This window comes from Benincasa hispida, chromosome 1 (assembly GCF_009727055.1).
Source record: "Benincasa hispida cultivar B227 chromosome 1, ASM972705v1, whole genome shotgun sequence".
Taxonomy (NCBI): domain Eukaryota; kingdom Viridiplantae; phylum Streptophyta; class Magnoliopsida; order Cucurbitales; family Cucurbitaceae; genus Benincasa; species Benincasa hispida.
In genome coordinates this window covers 63775790-63784925 of record NC_052349.1, presented here as the reverse complement: position 1 = coordinate 63784925, position 9136 = coordinate 63775790, and the positions used below count along the sequence as shown (strand labels likewise).

The 9136-nt window shown below is 29.2% G+C and overlaps 1 long non-coding RNA gene across 1 annotated transcript; it reads right to left on the bottom strand.

Moving 5' to 3' along the window:
* Nucleotides 1–5568: 5568 nt before the first annotated feature.
* On the bottom strand, nucleotides 5569–7460 carry LOC120093008. The gene is made up of 2 exons (XR_005486241.1): nucleotides 7223–7460; nucleotides 5569–5782 (listed from the first exon to the last, which is right to left on the bottom strand). It is a non-coding gene; the product is annotated as an uncharacterized LOC120093008 (long non-coding RNA).
* Nucleotides 7461–9136: the final 1676 nt, after the last annotated feature.

Below are 9136 nucleotides of genomic sequence, written 5' to 3'. Positions count from 1 at the left end.
CTTTTTTCTGCACTACTCATGCTGGACATAAATTTTTCCTTACTATAGTAGATGATCACAGTCGTTTTACTTGGGTATTCATGTTAAAATCCAAGTCTGATGTTTTGAAGATTATACCTCAGTTCTTTTCTTATGTTGAGACTCAGTATAATAAGAAAATCAAAGTGTTTCATTCTGATAATGCTCCTGAACTTTCCTTTGTTGAGTTTTTCCTACAAATAGGGGTTTTACATCAATATTCTTGTGTGGACAGACTAGAACAAAATTCTGTAGTTGAATGTAAGCATCAACATTTGTTAAATGTTTTCAGAGCATTGTTCTTTCAATCCAGAGTTCCTCTCAAATTTTGGAATGAATGTGTTTTGACTGCAGTATATCTTATTAACATAACACCTTCACCTATTCTGGGTTGGAAAACACCTTATGAGTTGTTGCAGGGTACTTTGGCTGATTATTCTCTTATTAGAACTTTTGGGTGCCTATGTTTTGCTTCTACTTTGTCTCATGGTCGATCCAAGTTTACTCCACGAGCTGTCCCTGCTGTCTTTATTGGTTATCCACCAAGTATGAATGCTTACAAACTTTTTGATATCATTAGTAACAAGTTCTTTGTTTCCCCCGATGTTGTTTTCTATGAACATTTATTCTCTTTTCATAAAGTGACCTTGGAGACTGAGCAACCCTACCCTTTTCAGCATATTGTTCTTCTTATAGCCCCAGACATTGATTTTTCAACCCACCCTACCACTGCACCCTCTTTACCTTCCACTCCCATTGATCCTTTTTCGTCTACAAATTCTTCCCATCCATTCCCTGTTCGGCCTCCTACAACTACATCTTCAGTTTCTTCACCTATCACATCCCCCTCCCTTTCCATTGATCTTTCATCTCAGCAGCCTTCCCCTTCTTCCAACCTAAATACTCAACCCTTTGCTGCACCTAGAAGGACATCCAGACCAATCAAACCCCCTTCCTACCTTAAAGACTATCAATGCAGCCTCACATCCCAAACTTCTCTTTCCAATTTTTCTACGCATCATCCTATACACTCATCTCTTTCTTATGATCACCTCTCCCCTGTTTTTCGTACTTTTTCCATTGCCATCTCTTCTAATTATCAACCGCAATTTCATCATCAAGCCATACCTTATGACCATTGGAAGACAGCTATGAAGCTTGAATTGCAAGCTATGGAAGACAAAGACACTTGGGAGGTTCTTCCTTTCCCTCCATCCAAATATAGCATCGGTTGCAAGTGGGTGTATAAAATCAAACATCGTGCTGATAGTTCCATCAAGAGATACAAAGTCCGGTTTGTTACTAAAGGATATACTCAACAGGAGGGTCTGGATTTTCTTGAGACATTTTCTCCTGTGGCCAAATTACTCACTGTTCGAGTTCTTCTTGTTTTAGCTATAACTTATCAATGGCCTCTGATTCAACTCGATGTGAACAACGCCTTTCTTCATGGAGATTTGTTTGAAGAGGTTTATATGGACCTCCCACTTGGCTATACACCTAAGGTTCATCACAAAGGCAAGCTTGTTTGTAGATTAAAGAAGTCAATATATGGTCTTAAGCAGGCTTCAAGGCAATGGTTTGCTAAATTTTCTGATGTTTTGGTTTCTCTTGATTTTCAACAGTCTAAAGCCGATTACTCTCTGTTTGTTCGTGGTTCTGGCTCTAGTTTTATTGCTTTATTGGTGTATATTGATGACAATGTCATTACTGGTGCAGATATCAAACTTATTGTGAACTTAAATAGGTTTTACATGTTTCTTTTAAGCTCAAAGACCTTGGACCGTTCAAGTATTTTCTGGGCCTTGAGCTTGCTCGTTCATCTCAAGGTATTTCCATTTCTCAACGGTATTATACACTTCAAATCCTTAAGGATACTGGTCTTCTTGGCGCTAAGCCGACCAATCTCCCCATGGATCCGAATTTTAAGCTTCAAAATTCTGATCATGAAGTTCTTGATGATCCTTCTCCCTATAGAAGACTGGTTGGTTGCCTTCTTTACTTGACTATTCAATGGCCAAACATTGTATTTTTTGTTAATAAACTTAGTCAATTTGTGGCCCAACCATGCAAAGCTCATTTATCTACAACATATCATCTCTTGTGTTATCTGAAATCAGCCCCTGGCCAAGGTGTTTTGATCACCCTGCTAATTCTTTTCAGCTACACGCCTTTGCTGACTCTGATTAGGCATCTTGCCTTGATACACGGAAGTCTACCATAGGTTATTGTATTTTTTTGGGTAGGTCTCTTGTTTCATGGAAGTCTAAGAAACAAAATGTAGTTTCAAGATCTTCTACAGAGGCTGAATATCGAGTTGTTGCTTCCACAACCTGTGAACTTGTATGGCTTCAGTCTTTTCTTTATGATTTACTCATTCATATTCATCAACCTTCTTTGCTTTATTGTGATAATCAAGCTGCTATCCACCTTGCCAACAATCCTATTTTTCATGAGCAGACCAAACATATTGAGCTTGACTGTCATTTTGTTCGAGATAAAGTTGCTGATAGTTCTGTTAAGCTGCTGCCCATCCGTTCTATACATCAACTTGCTGATAGCTTCACTAAAGCTCTTCCCTTTCCACTATTTTCTACTATCAAATCGAAGTTGGGCTTGTCTAATATTTTCAGTCCAACACTAGGGGGGATATTAGTTGTTATTAGTTGTAACAAGTTTTTGTTATTTTTTGTTATTTTTGTTAATATCCTCATTAGTAGGTAACTACTCCTTTTTTTCCTTTATTGTACGTCTATATATATCTTTACTGTCATTAAATAAATTAGAGAGAAAAGTATTAGTTACTTTTGGCTTTTCCACTTCTCATACATATTATTATTGGTTATTCTGCAAAAGACATGTTCCAGAGTAACAAATTTTCTTGCACAAGATTTCAACTCTTTGCATTATTGATTGATTAAACCCATGTTTGTTGTCTTCCCCCTCATCAAGATGGTAGAATGAAAATTTCGTATTAGCTTGTATTATGTATGTAGATTCAAAGTGATTATAAGGTTATCAACCTGGATCGATGGATGGGCTTCTTTTGGTTCTACAATGAGGTACTTTCATCATCTCTCAAAACACATTAATATGAGATTGGGTGAAATTATCTTGACTGAAAATTGATGATCTTATGTGTGAAGATTCGATTTTTTTATGAGTTAAGAAACTTTTGTGTACTATACTTCCTTTTCTTATAATGAATTGTACTAAAAGGTCATGCTTTTGCATTTTTGTATATATGTACTCAATCCAAGTAAAGGTAGAGAATGTCCACAAAGATAACTCTCAAAGTCTCAAGCACAAAGAACCAACACTCAAAACTTTGTTTCTGGATTGAACGTATCTCTAAGGTACTTTTTAGGAATTGTTTTATGTTATTAATTGTTCGAATTAGTAGACTGAGTGGGTATTTAACCTTTGTTCTATGGATGACGTATGAGAGTGATATTTAGATTTACATGAATATTGTTATTATCGTTGACATTAATGCTTCGAGTTGAACTCTAAAATGAATGTGGTGTTTTTACTGGTATTGCACAAACTCATTGAAGGATGAAGCTATCGAGCAAGTGATTGATGTTTGGTGAGTGATAAAACTTGTTGTAATGTAATTACTTGTGACAATATCTTGTTATATTAGTTTGTTAAAAATTAACCTAGTTTGGTTATTAGTTTCTTGTTTTTATTCCTCCAGGGACATTCAATTAGTTTCCTTGTATTTAATTCATTTTTTTAAAATGCTATCAACTTTATTCTTATATATGAAAGTTCTTATTTATGTTGCTATCAATTTTGTGTTAAAATTTGATTAGTTGTCGATGGAAATCATATGTGTAATGATAAGGTTTAAAGAAACAATAAACTATCAAGACATGTATTATATTGACAATATAAAAATAATGTCATAACTTTGATATTCCATGACAATAAAAAAAATATGTCGTGATACAATCTTTCTTGACATAAAATATTTGACATGGTTTAAATATTCTTGATATTAAAGTGTCACAATCTAGATATTTTTGACAAGAAAAAAATGTCACCGAATATTCGTTTTTGACATTTTATAGCTGTTGTCAATACCTCTAATTCTACAACAATTAGTCTATTTAGAGTCAATTGATAACAATGATAACATTTCATACTAAACTTGACAATGACAGTTTACATTATAATCAATAATTGTTTATTGTTGAAAACTATTTATTATCATTAAAATTCTAATTATGACATTTTAAAAAAACTAACATTGATGTTCATATACTTTTACAGGTGATACAACAACATAAAATAAGTGTTATGAATTTTAATTGTGACTGTTTTTAAATGTCATGAAATCCTAGTTTTGTTTTAGTGTTAACTTATGAAATAATCAATTATTATATAAATCAACTACGAAGCTTTTAAGGCATAAGTCCCAACATACTTAACATTTTGTAGAATGCTAGGACATTGTTGTTAACAACTTTGGCCGTGTAGTAGGCATCCCCTATTTATTTTCATCTTTAATCTAATTTCAAGTGTAATAAAAAATTAAAAATTGAAAATAATAAATAAATATATATTGTTAAAAATTAGAAAATCAAATGACAACAATACATCCTTTAGGTTTTTTTTTTTTTTTTTTCCGGTAAAATAAAGTGCATCAACCTGTAATAAATACATATTGAAAAATTAAAATAACATTTAGATGGTAAATAAACAGATAAGAAATGAAATTAAAGAAATACTCCCGAATCATTTGAGAGGTGTACGTTCCCCTTTGATTCTAAGTTGCTAAGTAGTATAATCAAACCATGTTTTAATTTAAAATAAATTTTCATTATCTTAAATCGTAACTAAAAGTGTAAACTAAAATATTAAATTACTTTAGAATGATTGATGACATATTTTAATGTAATTTAACAGCTTTTTTCTAAATAAAAATTTCTAAAAATAGCATTAATTAATTAAAAACCACAATATTAAACCATTCGTTTTGCAATGAATTAGTATGCATATGACAGAAAACAAAACAAAACATTGGACAAAATGCTTGAAGAAATTAAAGTAGCCTTACAAATGCTTTAACTCTTGTTGTTAGGGTTGTAATAATGAAGCTAAGATAAATACCTGTCGATGTCGCTCAAATCCCTTAATTATTACAATGAAGGTAGATATCAATTTACATCCATGAACTTTGGAGGTTATATCAATTTTAAACTATGAACTTTCATAAGTATATCAATTTAAATCTCAAAACAGTAATCATATCAATTTAAGTGTATAAATTTAAACCTTGAAGTTTCCATATCAATTTAAACCCTTCATTACGTTTTATTTCGATATATTTATGTAAGTTTAGAATTTAAATTGATATTTATGAAAGTTATGAGTTAAATCTTATCTAGTGGTAACACCATTTAAAATGTGAAAGAGTGAATTATTCTTATGACAATTTTTTTATCGTTGATGTTGTTCGAATTGTTTCAATTCATTTCATTGCTCGCTACAAGAACTTAGTATATACTTAAAATAACCCAATAAAGGCTAAAAGAGAGATCATATGAAGTTTCCTTTTCCAAACAAATTCATTGTATTAATCTGTATGAAAAAGGTAACAATTTATTACAAGGTAAAAAGTTGGGAAAATTTGACATCCTCCAATATACTAAATTATTTTTGGAAGTTGATTAGAAATTTCCACCCCTTGGTTTATCTTTCCTTGGAATGGGTTTAGCTACCTTTTTTATGCTTTTGATTCCCACAACATCCTTGTCTGAAAAATACAAGAAAAAAACCAATTAATTAGATCAAAGAAAAAGTTGTGAAGTATAGAGGTTTATATCAGTTTGGGTTGGGTTAGATTAAATTTTTAAATCGATGATTTTTTAACGTTAAATGAATCAAATAGAGTCATTAACCCAAACTAATCCAACCTTCATATTTTTGGATTGAAATTGGGTCGGGTCATCAAGTTGTAATATTGAACTCTCTTCTCCATTAGTTTCTTATTAGAAAAAAAAACGACATAGTTTAACCATGATTCTACTTCAATTAGTTACTTATGAATTCAAACTTCTACAGTCTATCTCTGAGTTGAGGATATATATCTCGCCATTGTTTCCCTATCGATGTTATGTAAAGATAAATTGTGGTTTTATCCTAAAGTAACCTTAGGGGAAATTTCTACTTTTAAGCTTTCATGTCTTTTTTCCAAATTGAGGCACAAACTTGAATAAAAAAAAAAAAAAAAAAAAAAATCCTCCCTCAATAAATTTTCAACTTAAACACTAAATCACACACTAAAAATTTGGATTAGTTATTAAATTAAGATTAAAAAACTTTTGGTCCTAACTTTTCATAGATGTAACAATTTAGTTCATAAGCTTTAGTTTGTAATGATTTAATCCTTGTATTCTCAAAATTTTAACAATTTAGTCCTTTAATTTAAATATGTAACAATTTAGACTCTACATTTCGAAATTTATAACGATTTACTACTTACTATATATGAAAAATATCTTGAAAAGTAAGTGTCATTTCTATTATGTAACGATTTAATTTTTATACTCTTTTTTTAAAGTTAATTTCCGATCAGTTTATCAATCTACATGTATGTAAAAATATTGCAATGAATTTTAATAATATTTTAAATAATAGAAACTAAATTAATCATTACAAATTAGAAAATATAGAGACTAAATTGTATTACAAATAGATAGCACTTTTTTCCGTTGAAAAGTACATAAACTTTTTTTTTTTTTGTAAGAAAAGATACGAAAGTGTTAAATCATGACTAATTAAAATTCAATTATTAAATTATTATTTTCATAGAAGCTTGTGAACGAAAAGTGATTTTTAACCTTAAACTAAATACTTCTTTAAAAAAATTGGAAAAATACATCCACACTCAACTACGCAAACTTTTTTTTTTAAAAAAAAAAGAGAAAGAAATCTAATCATTTTTCAATTTATACAATTTCACTTCTACATATAGTCATACTAATTTTCTCTATATCGTTCAATTTTATCGGATGACTCGAACTACGTAAAATATGGCAACACGTGAATAATAGAAAAGACAATAGAATATTTTTATGAATACAAAAAAATTGTACTTTTTTTCCCCTAACATTAGACTAGTTTTGGAAATGGTTTCTTGCCTAATCCTAATCAATATATCCATCCACAAGAAATAGGTTTAGGATGCACTTACAAGCAGTTTGATGAGCAGAATCCCAATTCCTTGCTGCAACATTATAACCTAGAATGGCAACTAAAACCAAAACCAATTGCCAAATGAGGGATTTAGAAGCCATTTTTGGGGAAAGCAAATAGCCTTAATATATTTTGAAGAACAAGAACAATTTATTGATGCATTTGTTGCTGTTTTGTGAGGATATAAATACACAGGCATGTGGATATGATATGGTTTTCCCCTTCCCTAATTTGAAGAGCCATAGACATTATTTCTCAGCAGCTTCATATTATATAATAAAAAAATTATCATAGTTGTGTAGTGTATGATTGAAAGTTTGGCAATTCTTTGACTAGTGGAGTTGACTTGAAAGGTCCAAAATGGCACCCACAACCCACCATTAACACCTATATATATATATATATATATAATTATAGTATTAAATTTTCATCGAAATGTTCGATATTTACATAGATGTTTTCACGTTTTTATGGATTCAACATCAACATGAAGGATGAATTGATATTTTCTTTATATCGTAGAAAAACTCACAAAATACAAAAAATAATCATCAAAATATCACTAATATAAATGTAATATAAATAATAGATATATTAAGTTGTTTGAAAATCATAAAAAGTTTATTTACTAATTTAAAATTATTTTTTGAATTTTTTATTTTTATAATTTTTCTAGAAATGTCCATTGAAATCGATATTTTATTAATATTTGAATCAATTTTTTTTTAAAAAAATTAAGATCTCAATATTTTTTTGACATCAACATTTTAAACCTTGTATATATGATACATATATTTCTTTCGAAAAAGTGAGAGACGTATATATATCTATATATAGAGGACTCAAAAGATCTATACATTTTGAAGTAATTTTATTTTTATGTGATATTTGAAAATAGTTTTTTTTCTTTAACAAAGTACAAGAATCAATGAGATCCGTAGGTACATCAGATTGAAACGAACTTAGCAACTCGATAAAAAATGCATGGTAAGCATTTAAAACCACTTTTATTGCACTAAAAAAGATATTTTTTAAGCACCTAGAAAATATTTCAGGTTTAAATTATCTACTCTATATTATCTAAAAGGAATTTAAGGGGAAAAACTTTTAATTTTCGTTTTTTCTCTTTTATTTGATGATTATACAGTTATAATGAGTAATTTAAGTTGTATTTATTAAGTTTTATTTATCAATTTATATATTTTTCAATTTGAGATATGATTTTCATTCAAAATCAAGTATTTGAATCTAAATTTCTTCTATTAATTGCTTAAATTACATCGTTAATTTCTGTCTCGTCTCCTATTTCATTTCTCAAGTGTCTCCAATTTTATTTATTTTTCAATTTTTAATTTAGTTTACAACATCTTTTTTTAATCTATTCACGATTATCTTTTTTTCACATTTGTTTCTTCCTCTTTTAACTTCAAGGATTTTTGTTCTCAGCTCCACACATAAGCATCGCTTCGAATTATGCATCCATTTAAGATCTTTTATATTTTCATTTCCTTTTAATAATATATTTTTTACTTAATTAGGTAATAGTTAATAAAAAATAGAGAAATTATTTCAAATAGTAAAACAGTTGAAAATATTTATAAACTATAGCAAAATTTTAAAACTATCAATGATAGTCTTCTATTAGTGTCTATCAATATCACTGATCGACACTGATAGAAGTTTATCAATGTCTATCAATGTTATATTGATAATTCTAAAATTTTGTTATATTTTGTAATATTGTGATTTATTTTCTATATTTAAAAAGAACCCTAAAAAATAACTATTATTTTAAACTCTCTTAACTTCCTTTTTATTTTTCAAAATTCATGACCCATCAGAAAAACTCTCTTATTCATAAGTTTATTAAAATTCTTAATTAAGTTGTCTTTTTTTATTTTAGGGAGATTTT